At 34.5% G+C, this 12620-nt stretch overlaps 2 long non-coding RNA genes across 2 annotated transcripts; both read right to left on the bottom strand.

The window, feature by feature from the left end:
- Positions 1 to 7716: 7716 nt before the first annotated feature.
- On the bottom strand, positions 7717 to 8772 carry LOC145168589 (uncharacterized). The gene is made up of 4 exons (XR_013741946.1): positions 8687 to 8772; positions 8196 to 8607; positions 7967 to 8116; positions 7717 to 7895 (listed from the first exon to the last, which is right to left on the bottom strand). It is a non-coding gene; the product is annotated as an uncharacterized LOC145168589 (long non-coding RNA).
- A 47-nt stretch (positions 8773 to 8819) lies between these two features.
- LOC145168799 (uncharacterized) lies at positions 8820 to 9454 on the bottom strand. The gene is made up of 3 exons (XR_013742111.1): positions 9358 to 9454; positions 9193 to 9276; positions 8820 to 9114 (listed from the first exon to the last, which is right to left on the bottom strand). It is a non-coding gene; the product is annotated as an uncharacterized LOC145168799 (long non-coding RNA).
- Between the last annotated feature and the right edge of the window lie 3166 nt (positions 9455 to 12620).

The following is a 12620-nucleotide window of genomic DNA, read 5'->3' as shown; positions in this document are numbered from 1 at the left end:
AAACTCCGTAGCACCATTACTCTTGAAAGTTTTGAATGAAGGATGTCTCGCCTCCCCTTTTGAAGATTCTCCGGTGACTTTCTCTTTACCTTTATCACTATCCTTTTTGTGTTCTTCGAGAGTCTGCCGAATAACACCAGTAAGTTTATCCACAAGTCGCTCCTCACGAGGGGATATTGGAGTTTTACTTCATCAGGTTTAGTATCTCTACCCACTTCTGGTGTATGGCTACCCACCTGTTCAGCCATTGTTCTGAAATTTTGGAGTAACATAGTATTTTAGAATATTAGGATTTATTATTACCTAATACTTTACTTCAGTCTTTCCTATGGTTTGTATCCATATACTTACAATGAATCCGTTCGTATATTGAACTTCAAATAGTTTAAGTCTAAATACCAATCCGTGGGATTTAGTTCACTTAAACTACTGCTCTGATACCATGATTGAAAGACCCCTTTTTATAGTTAACATTATTACTCCAAACATGCTACATGCATATTCATAAAAATATTTTACATATATGGTTTTATTACAAAAGACTGGATACAAACCGACTAACGAGTTTTTACAAAGTTTTATATATATTACATAACTTCCCAGGAATTTATACACTAAATACAAAAGCTATAATATTTTCTATTCTACATCTTCTACCAGTACATCACTATATTTGATGCTTATCACCTGCAATAGTTTAAACATTGAGAGGGATAAGCGAGTGACGCTTAGTGAGTTCAATTACAGTTACAATATAACGCTATGCTATATACATATCAATATGACAGAAGAAAAGAGGGACAAAGAACAACAAAGGCATATGTGTATCATATGACAGGCTTTACCTATCAACCAATAATCTGATTCAATGATTTACAATCAATGACACTTAACAATTTCAACTTGATATACATCAATAAAGCTTCAGCCCAAATGGCACAGAAAATACAATTTCGAATTATCATTTTGCTAGAATATATAGGCTTTCAGCCCTACATAGCCCTATGCCAATACCAGAAGTTATACGAGTCATGCTCTACATGGCCAGAGACACAAAGCCAATACCAGAAGTTATACGAGTCATGCTCTACATGGCCAAAGACATAAATCCGATACCAGAATAATACGAGACATGCTCTACATGGCCAAAGGCTCAAAGCCAATACCAGAAGTGATACGAGTCATGCTCTACATGATCAACAGTATAAAACCAAAATAACTCAGGAAAGCACATTGAACATATAACACATAACATACAATTGTCCCTATATTGAACTCACCGTGAAATAACCGAATGATAAAATGATAATTTGGGCAGCACTTTGTTTCTAAAAATGACTTTCTTTGACGAAACCGGGGATTTTAGTTGAAAACCGGGCTTTGTGCGGGCAGGGTTTCAACTTGAAAAGATTATTTTCTCGGGTCTTTGGTGCGTCGGGACTTGCTTCGGGTGTCGGGGGTGTTTCCTAGGCTTCGGGGGAGGGGGGGGGGGTGTTAGGGTAATTTGAGAGATGAAAGAGGGTGTAAAAGTGTAAATTTTTTGTAACCTTATATCGGGCAGCCTCACATCCTATTTATAGGGGACCGAAGCACCTAATTACATTGGGCGTAATTCCTCGGTACGCAGGGCGTACTGTCTCGCACATCTCTTCGCTGGGCGTACGAAGTGGATCAGCTCGGATGCGTCAAGGCTACGACACGTGGCACTCATTCGAAGGAGTAGGGAGGGTGACAGACTCCAGATCTCTTGCACGAGTACGCTGGGCGTACTCCTTCGTTTAGACTTTGTCGGCTAATTTTGACTTCATTTTTAAAGTTATAGTTTTAACAGGCCGGGACAGGAAAAGTCCGTTAAAAATTCATAACTTTTTCATCTGACGTTCGTTTTCGTCCGTCTTTTTACCGTTGTATTACTATTGATGAGATCTTCGATTCTCGTTTAGGTTGTGTCGGCTAAAAATCACTCGATCTTTATTTCGTGTTTCGGGCGGTGTACTGCTATGCCGAATCTTAGAATAATCATAACTTCCTCATACGAAATCAGATTTGGTCTTTCTTTTTATGAAAATTCTCAGTTTAACGAATACTACGACTTTCATTTAGATCACTAAGGCTAAAAAGTAGTTTATCGAAAACTCACTTTTTACGTCATATGGCGTCGTGCCGGTTCTGTCGCGAAACTTCAATAAGTCATAATTTCTTCGTTATAACTCAGATTTTAGTGAGGTTTTCGCCTAAATGTTTCTAACGAGATAATCTACAACTTTCAATAACATTATTTTTACTTATTTCCAACTTTATATTTTTATTAATTTTGATAATTAACTTTTGATTGAAATCTCATAAGACTTCCAATACTTTCTGAATGATTCTAAACATAGTTTACTTTAATCTCATAAAACTATTTTGTTAGAACTCAACACTCAAAATCATATATTATTTAATAATATTCATTTTTAAACAAAACACGATAACTGAACGTGTATGTTACAAACGAAAAATGAAACCATCCGGAACCGGCACCCAATCACTCCACAGAGCCACATAGATTGTTTTGATCTCCTCTTCTGTAAACTCGAATACAACATAGCTACCCAATCTGAGGCTAGCCCACCAAACCTCGAGCTTCTAGATTGAAGTTGCGCCCCATTATAATTTGGAATTTTCTTTGGTAAAAATATAAAAAAAAAAATGCTTCTTTAACTTCATATGGGTTAGAAACCCAAATTCTATCTTTTATTACACATGGAATGTCTTCTTTTCCTTTTAACATGACATGATAGAACTACAAGTTTTGGTCACCTTCCATTGCCTATTTAATTTTAATTTTTTACACAACATCGATATTTTCTTTCTTTTCAATTTCATTTAACTGTTTCAATACAACCATTTTCTCTCGTATATCATGATCATCACTCATGACATCATCAATCTTCTTATCAACAAATTCAAGATTTTTTTGAAGATCCTTTTTCAAAGCACTTCTAATTTTTCTAATGTCTTCATGCCATTTTTTAATCTTTCCCTTAAGGAACTTCAGTTTGTCTTTGAGCACAATGGCACTGTTAGAGTCCGACCTCCTATCAAATTCACTCCAAGCCTTGTTCACCACTTCATCAAAATCCACTTCTTTCATCATAGAGTTAAAAAGTATGATTGCTTCATTTAAGGAGCAACGGTCTTACTGACATAGATTTTGAGACTTTGGTAATCCATAGAACAAGAAATAAATTTTAGTGACCATATTAGTGACAATAACTCAAAATCGAATTGTGAAAAACATGGAAAATAAAGTAAAAAATGAACTTATAAAAGTAAATTATGAAAATAGAAACATGTAAAAACGAAATAAAAAACTGAAGTTGTAAAAAATAATTGTGAAGTTTAGTAGTTAAGAAAAAATGACTTATTAAGGTAATTATCTTTTCGGTATGTTCAGATCTGGGTAACTATCTTTTTTTTGTACACATCTAGGTAACAAACTTGTTGGAAGTGTTCACATATGACCATTATGACCTGCTGTAGCAGGTTAAATCCTAGATGTGAACACTTTCAACAAGTTCGTTACCTAAATGTGTACAAAAATAATAGTTACCCAAATATGAACAAAACGAAAAGTAAGAGTAAATTACACGAATGGTCCCTGTGGTTTTGGGGAATTTATGTTTTTGGTCCCTAACTTATTTTTTTTTAACTTGGATGGTCCATACTGTTTATTTTTGTTACATGTTTGGTCCCTGTCTTACCTAAAAAGACTATTGTGCCCTTATTAATTTATTTTTTAATTAATTTTCTTATTTATGTATTTATTTTTTATATATTTAAAAAAATTAATATACCCCACATATCTGTATCTCCTCGGATGATCTCTGTCGTTTATTTTTCAAATGTGGTTTCAGGTTTACGGTAAGGAGATACAGATATGTGGGGTCTATTAATTTTTTAAAATATATAAACAAATAAATACATAAATAAGAAAAATAATTAAAAAATAAATTAATAAGGGCACAGTAGTGTATTTAGGTAAGACATGAACCAAACGTGCAACAAAAATAAATAGTAAGGACCATCCGAGTTAAAAAAATAAGTTAGGGACCAAAAACACAAATTCCACGAAACCACAGGGACCATTCGTGTAATTTACTCTTACTTTTCGTTTTGTTCATATTTGGGTAACTATTTTTTTTTACACATCTAGGTAACGAACTTGTTGAAAGTGTTCACATCTAGGATGTAACCTGCTACAACATGTCATAATGGTCATATGTGAACACTTCCAACAAGTTTGTTACCTAGATGCATACAAAAAAAAGATAGTTATCCGAATGTGAACATACCGAAAAGTTAATTACCTTAATAAGTCATTTTATAGCGAAAATGGTTAAATGATCTTAACTAGTAAAAAAGAGAATCAGTGAACTTAAATAAGCAAAAAATATAGTAGAAAGTTGCGTTTTACGTCATTATGATCGCTTTGGCTAAAAAATAACAAAGTTTAATTATTTTAAAAAATTAAAAAAAAACAATCAAATAAACTTAATTTAAAATTTTAATGATTAATTATATAAGAAATGCAACATTCGTTGGAAAGTATTTATACTTGACCTAAAGATCGAGACAGTTCTTTGGACACGGAATCTATATTACATATTTTTAGAGTGTTGGCTAGAAATTTGGAAGAGGTCCTACACGACCTAATTTTATATAAAATGTGTTAGAACATTTCCTTTTGGTGTTTGTCTAATCCTTCGTTACCAACTGTCATAAATGATGATGGGAACATCCCGTTAACCACATTCATTGGTGGTTGATTTGGAAACCATGTTACATTTAATACGTGTGCCGACTGCCGAGTACCATTTAAACACCGCCAACAAGTACACCCTTTCAATCTACATGTTCATGATTTTGTATTTTATTTTATTTTTTTATTATTATTTTTAATGAAATTGAGAAATCTAACCCTTATAAACGATCTTTTTGACAAAAATGACCACAATTATTTTTTGGTAAAATAACCACATTTTCCGGAACGCATTGTTCCGGAGATGTCTCCGGAATTCCAGAGTACAATTCTGGACCATGGTTCCGGAATAGATTTGACTTTTTTTTTTTTGCATGTAAGTTTTGCTTTTATAAAATATATAAGTTTTGTTTTCATAAAATGTATAATTTTTGGTTTTATAAATATAAAATGCAATTAAAATGAACAAACAACTAATAAATACGTAAACTAAAGAAAGGATGTGTGTAGGTCGTATTACAAATACGATGTTCAAATTATCTTTGTCCTTGTACCCCAAAATATTACCGCTAGTCGTTTTCTATAACTCATAGCCCATGAACTGGTGGTTTTACCCTCTATAGAAATCGATTTTCCGGTGATCAAGGTCTCCAGGAACCAACACAAAAAATCCCACAATCCCCTCTGTTGTCAATCTGTTGTGGTACATCTAGGGCCTTTTCGAGGGTCACCTTGAAGCTCTGAAGTGAGACTGAATCAGTTGGTTCGGTACCCCAATAGTTGACTCTCACTAGCAGATTGTGGATGCAGGTTCTCAGACCTATAAACCAATCCTCATTTTCCGAACAACAGCCACCTGTCACACCTCCAGCCATCGGCGGAAACACCGGGTGGTGTAACGTCATTCTTCGTATCACAGTTATATAACATACATTGAACAGTACTAAAGAAAATACATACCTTCATTGATAATTGAAAGTTACATAACTGTTTTTCTAGGACCTATTACATAATATCCGACTATGTCATACTTCTTAATGAACAGAAAGGTAATAGTAAAACTTCTTCTGTTCGAATACATACCAGCTTTTCAAGTTCCTGAAAACACATGCATTTTAAAATACGTCAACATAAAGTTGGTGAGTCCACAGGTTTTGACTCCATAAAATAATACACTTTCCACGTTCAAAAGTATAGTTTTGAAAGTATCATTTTGACTCTCCAACATTTAGTATGTATATTAGGTATAATAGTTTACTTATCAATTAAGTGTTATACCTAAACATTCCTTAAACCTAAGGTATAAGTAGGGGGAAACTTATACTTAACATTAATACTTGTATACGACAAAGTATAATGTTTCTAACAATTTGCTACCATGAGCCTCTAACCGCTGCTACGACACAATACCTCTGATAAAACACACTCATGATTTCCATGATAAACAATACACTCATGATTTCCATGATAAACAATACACTCATGATTTCCATGAGAACAACACCGTACGCTTCATCGACGCCAGAACAATAACAAGTAAAAGGATAGTTCGTCACTTGCTTATGGTTGACTGTAGCTAACAATCACAAGTGGGGTGGTCAACCCGTATACTAATTATACACGACTTCCTCGCTCACACGGGATTAACAGTTACAGTTCAGAGGATTTCCGCTAAGATCCTCAATCTTAATTGATGAATACAATTACTCATGTAGACTTCGACGACTTCCTATAGCTCTAATCACAAAAGCATTTTCATGTCTAAAACCCTAAATTACTAGACAATGCTTTTAAACAGTACTCCTAACTTCATAACATTTAGGCAGTATAACAACTATATCTTGAAGTAAAACCAGGATTTATCTTGACATAAAACCAATAACAACAACATATAATATACCAAGTTTTATCTTGTCATAAAACTAACAATAACAACATACTTTATAAATTAACATATAGAACTTCTGAATATAACTTCGAAACTATATCGCACACAACATATATATAGAATCCTAAGTATAACTCAAGATCTACATTAGTATACTACTATAACAATAACATGCTAACAACTTTACGATAGTTGTATACTTTCAGATACGAAATAACTATATCCCAGTTATTATAACTACCTATGTTGATACTAATATACTATCATATAGATATAATAATAACGTATATATAATATTTAGCATGCGCTTTTCCCCGAAATATTAGAAAGTGGGGCCGTGAAACTCACCCTAGTAGCGTGATTTTATGTAATCTAAGCAGAAACGGCCAGCGTACGAGGTCGTCGGGGCTCGGGATGCAAGATGGCTTTAGCAAAGGAGAGAGGAGAAAGAAGTTTAGGTGTAAGAATGGCTGAAGTCGGACATGCTATTTATAGTAAGGGTTTTGTATCCCCACGTCGTGAGTTTTATAAGGCCCAAGTCGTGAGTTTGGATCTTATCCCCGTAGACTTGCCATTTGCGTCCCTAGCTTCGGAAGGTGGCCATATGACTCATCACGTCGTGAGATATCCTTGCTCACGTCGTGAGTTTGGATCTTATCCCCTCGCAGTCTCGTCACACACCTTCTAGATTCCGAGATGTGGCAAAATGACTCATCACATCGTGAGTTTTGTGCTCACGTCGTGAACTCAGTCAGATTAGGGTTTCTGACAGCTGAATCTTCGGAAGGTCGTAACTTTCACATACGAACTTCGTTTTTGTCGTTCTTTATATGCACGCGTAGGTATTTACAAGTACTACAACTCTCTTTTAGACTCCAATAGCTAATTCTAAGTCTATTTTAAATTCCTCTTATTATAGAGATTTATAGTGTTCGGTTTATCATAACTTCTTCATGCGAAGTCAGATTCAGACATTCTCTATATTTTTGGAATCGTATAGACGTATACTTTGAGTTGTATCATAAAGAAAGTTCATATTTGTATTAGAATTTATCATGAACTACATAGCACTCTTATCACATTACTAGTTTAACAAAATCACATTACATGATTGGCATAATCACATATGATTGTCTATTGACCTATTTTGACTAGTGTTACACCACCCTTCCAATGACTATCGTATATAGTCATTTTGAATGTCTTCAAATATAAAGAACCCAAAAACCAATGAGTTTGTGGTATGTTGATTGGGATGTAAAACTACAAAAAAGGTTAGAAATAATTAATTAGTATATAAATACTTAGGTAATGTAATCCAAACAAAATTATACCGTATCACACTCTACCCAAGCTACGTAAACGGATCCGTCAGGCATGTCACTCCACTCATATGTATCAGTGTTGAATGCTGACGCCACAACCGTCCACCGAGCATCATCCTCTTTACGCTCTAGCATCAATGAGATCCCCATCATTATGTGCTGCAATTTTTTTTTGTAGTAAAGTAAGTATTATTATTAGAAGCATAGTATGTAATAAGCAAATAATTATATTACTTACATCACATGACAACCATCCTTCATGACTATCCGCATATAACCGTGTCCAAAACTCAAGCGTAGCAAAACCTGTCAAATAATTGTGAGCAAACAATAGCGAACCATCCCGTTCTTTTATATACAATGTGTACGGTAGAATCTACAAGATTGTCCAACGGTGCTGGTTGTTGTCGTGTAACACCTTTCCTCTTCATTTGTATCTATTGTGACTTATATCATATGGGCATAACTTTTTGGTGTTTAGAACGCCTAAGAGGTGCTTGCGTCGGTGTTTTGTAATCATCCCGCAAAATCTCTATTACACCCGAATAGGGAATGAATGCAGAAGGTTGCTCAGGGCCGACATTCAGCGGCTGTTCGGGGGTGCTTAAGATATAATTATGCTCCCATAACTCATTGTCATTGTAGTATTCCTGTACGGTTCAATAATGTATACTTGTAAACGATGCAAAAACATAACGACCATAAACGATGAAATAATTAAAAATGTACCTCCATACCCTTCGAGGTACTAACATCGTCTCCGGGAGTCTTATTGATAAGTTTTAGAACCATGGCTAAAGTAGCCTCATGCTCTGCTAAACGCTCCTCCTGAGACCGCAACTACTCGCGACATTCACGGACCTCATTTTTCAATTTACCGACCTCGTTCTGCAAGTTACTAATAATTTGGTCATTGTCAATTGATGGGTCAGCGGTCGATGGTGGTGGTGGTGGCGGGTGAGATGGATCATCTATCCGTGCCTTCTTTTCTCGATGCTCATGGGTAGGGGTGTTTTTGGGTGATGGTGTTAGGGAAGGTGACCTGTAAACTTCAATGTCCGGAAAATCAGAGCGATCAATCCACGCCAAGCTAACAATCCGCCATTAACACGCATCACATCTTCCGTCAGCTCTAACTTCGGTACGAGTCTATTACCCTGCTAACAAAATTATAAAATTATAAATAAACATAAATTATAAAATAAATAAATATTTAAATAATATAGTAACCATACGTCGTCTATTTGTAAAAATTGGTTGCAGTGAGTCTTTTGTAACGCCCTCAGTTTTGACCATGTAATAGCCCGATGGATCACATTCTGTTGTTAGGTACCAAATAAATTGCTCACCGGAAAAGTCCCAAGAATCCATAAATAATAAAACTTTCATTATATACTTACCTTAAAAGGGTATAAAAACTCATGTAGGTCAATTTTTGAGGTTCGTTCTCTTTCGGTTCTTCTGGATGTATAAGCTTCTCAACCTTAATGAGTACAGTATATAGTTGTTTGTACAAATGATCCCAAATTATCTTCCCCCATGGATATTTGCCACATAAAAAATTAGTTAACAATTTAATTTCTAAATAATATTAGTAACAATAGGTAATTTAATTAATTAGTAATTATAAAATAGATGACATTATACCTGTTGAATACATCAAGGTTGGATAGCAAAGCGAAATACTATTCTGTAACAGGCTATTTAGCCGAACGACCATTGAAACCCTTCTCTAACAGGTATAGAAGACATACACGGACTGCATCCTCGTCCGATAACTCATTAAGTGATTGTTTAAACACATCCGTAACATGCTGTAATTTGACCGAGACATTTGTCGGGACCATAGGAAAGACACGGGAACGGAAGACGACACCGGATGCAGAAGCAGGAAAATAGTCACCAAACCGGAAGCCGGTGATGAGATAAAATTCTTTCTTCCCGAAAGATAGCTCGTAACCCTCAATCTCAAAAACCATTTCCCCTACTTGGCTTCGGGGGTCGGTGACAACTTCGTGGGAAAAGACGTAATGTAGAAGCAAATGATCCCCATCTACATTAGGAATGTATAACCACCTCCCGAAATATATATTCTGGAACATAGTCTCGCATTCGGGTCTGTTTCTGAATGTGGCAAAGATTTCCCCGCCGATTTTGGGTTTACACGAGAGTGTAATTGATGCATCAACAATCATGTCGTGCTACACAAATAAAAAATGTGTTAACACTTCATTCTAAAAAGGAAATGACCAATATTCCAGACCAGTTTCAAACTTGTTCTTCATATTCCGGACGCGTTCGTCGTGTTCCGGAATGGTTCTTCGCATTCCGGAGGCTTCCGGAATGACATTTTAAGATCCGGAACACGACATTTCAATGTAAATCAACAATAACTAAACATCTAAACTACTTTTCAATTGGTCCTACAACAATGACATCTTTAATTTAATCTCTGAAACGTTTTCAGTTCATTACTGAGGTGGTCTACTACCTCCGGAACAGTAACAGTAGAAAACGAAGAACATACCCGTAAAATAACGGGGTTGTAGTGCTCGTCTTCCATGTCGGAGATGGATGTCGATGCGTGTTGGAGATGGAAGTTGCATGTCAGAATCGAGTCGAAACGTCGTAATCTAGTCGGAACGTCGGAATCGGAATGTGACTTTCCAGAATGAAGTTGGCGCCCCAAATTATATTCTGGATTTTGAAATTCAAAATCCCGCTCCGGAACATATACAGTTCCTCCGGAATAGGCATTCCGGATCCAATTAAATGGGCCGGGCCACCCGATAAATAATCCGGAATTCGTTTCGGAACGACCCATTCCAGAATATGTGGTTATTTTGCAAAAAAAAAGTTATATTTAAAAAAAACCCAAAAAAGTGATTAGATTACTCAATTTTTTATTTTTATTTTTATTTATTTATTTATTTATTTTAAATCGTTAAGACCTCCTCCTAAGTACTAATTAGTAATTACTAGTGGAAAAGGATTTTGCCTAAGTGGTGGAGACAATAGGTGATGCTGCTTCCTCCAACTCCTTTAATAATTTAATCGGAGTTTTAAATGGACAAAGTGTTCCATCTAATGATCAAAGCTCATATATATATAGCGAATTAGCGATAAAGTGCATATATAATTTTACTGAAAATATCTGTACCTAGTAGCCTAGCTATATATAGTTGTAGATTCACCACGCAAATTATTATCAACTTATGATAGATGGCCTTCACACTTTGACATCATAACTTCATATACATGTATGTAAAATTAAATGGCCGCCCAAATCGTTGTGCGAATTTTACAAAAATTGGTTCTAGTATTATTAAGAATTTTAAATTCATGAGCAACGAGTTTAAGCGCATCACTGTTTTTTTGTTAGCAGGATATAATATATATTGATTATTATTGGCGAAATGATCCTTTTATATTGTAACCAAAAACTAAATATCAGTGGACATTACATTATCGATTTTGATTACCACAATTAACTTCATACGACAAAAGGACATCAAATATAATTTCACATAGAATATATATGCAATTAGTTATCGTATTTTGATCGTTATATTTCATGATTAATTTTTTGTACAATAACAAAGTATGAAACTTTCAGTACATTTAAGACGATGATTAATTGAATACATGTGGCAGAACCCACGATACGACTAGTGTCTTTTTCGACACAAAATCCCTACGGTTAATGAAAACAAAAGCAGCAACTGACTATACTCACTCCATACGCATCCTTTAACCGTCACTTTCTTAATATAACACATTAAATGAGTCCGACACAGTTTCTTTCTTCAGACAAATGATTGAGTTAATACATGCTGGATTTGTTCGATTAGTGTCATTTTCTACACGTTATCCGTACACTGAATGCAAAAAAAAAAAAAAAAACAAAAAAACAAAAAAACAAAAAGTAACAAAATAACTACTCCTTAAACTTTAATTTTCATAACAAAACATATTAATAACCGAACCGCAACAATTAAAAGAAGTGATTTGTATTCAATAGTTTTTTTCCATACACAACAATTTATAATATTGTACAATACAACATTTTAAAGCTAAAGAAGTTGTTGGTCCAGATTGTCTACAATTTAGGTATAAGATGTCAATCCGTCACTAAAGAAGTTGTTGGTCTAGGTTGTCTACAATTTAGGAGTGTTATTCAGCTCGGTTTTCGGTTTATGATTATATCGGTTTGGTTTTATTGATTTTTTTTTTATATATTTTAAATCCAAGGTCGGTCCAAACAATTTTTGGGCCTGGAGCAAGAAAAAAGAAAAGACTCTTCAAAAACACAAATTTCACAAAAACATAATAATAAATTATAAAAAGTACTTCTACCATTTTAAGATGAAAATTTACTAATAACAATATAAAAAAAATAGGTAGCAAGTAGTAACAAAATAAAAGCACTTTATTGATAGAGTTGTTATCTATTTATTCTGTAACAAAATAAGAGCACTCTATTGATAGAGTTATTTGAGTTGTTACTTTCTCTGCTTATTGCATGAAAACTTCAAAAATCACTTTAACAACAATTAAACAAATTAAAATACAAATAGAAAATGACAGGCCCGGTTTGTTATTCACTGTCATAACTAATAAAATGATAATACGATTACAATTGATATATCTAATCTCAAACTAT

The sequence above is a fragment of the Lactuca virosa genome, chromosome 4 (assembly GCF_052849685.1).
Source record: "Lactuca virosa cultivar CGN04683 chromosome 4, Lactuca_virosa_CGN04683_v6, whole genome shotgun sequence".
NCBI classification, from domain to species: Eukaryota; Viridiplantae; Streptophyta; class Magnoliopsida; order Asterales; family Asteraceae; genus Lactuca; species Lactuca virosa.
Note: the sequence above shows the minus strand (reverse complement) of the source record. Positions and strands in the feature narration are given on the sequence as shown.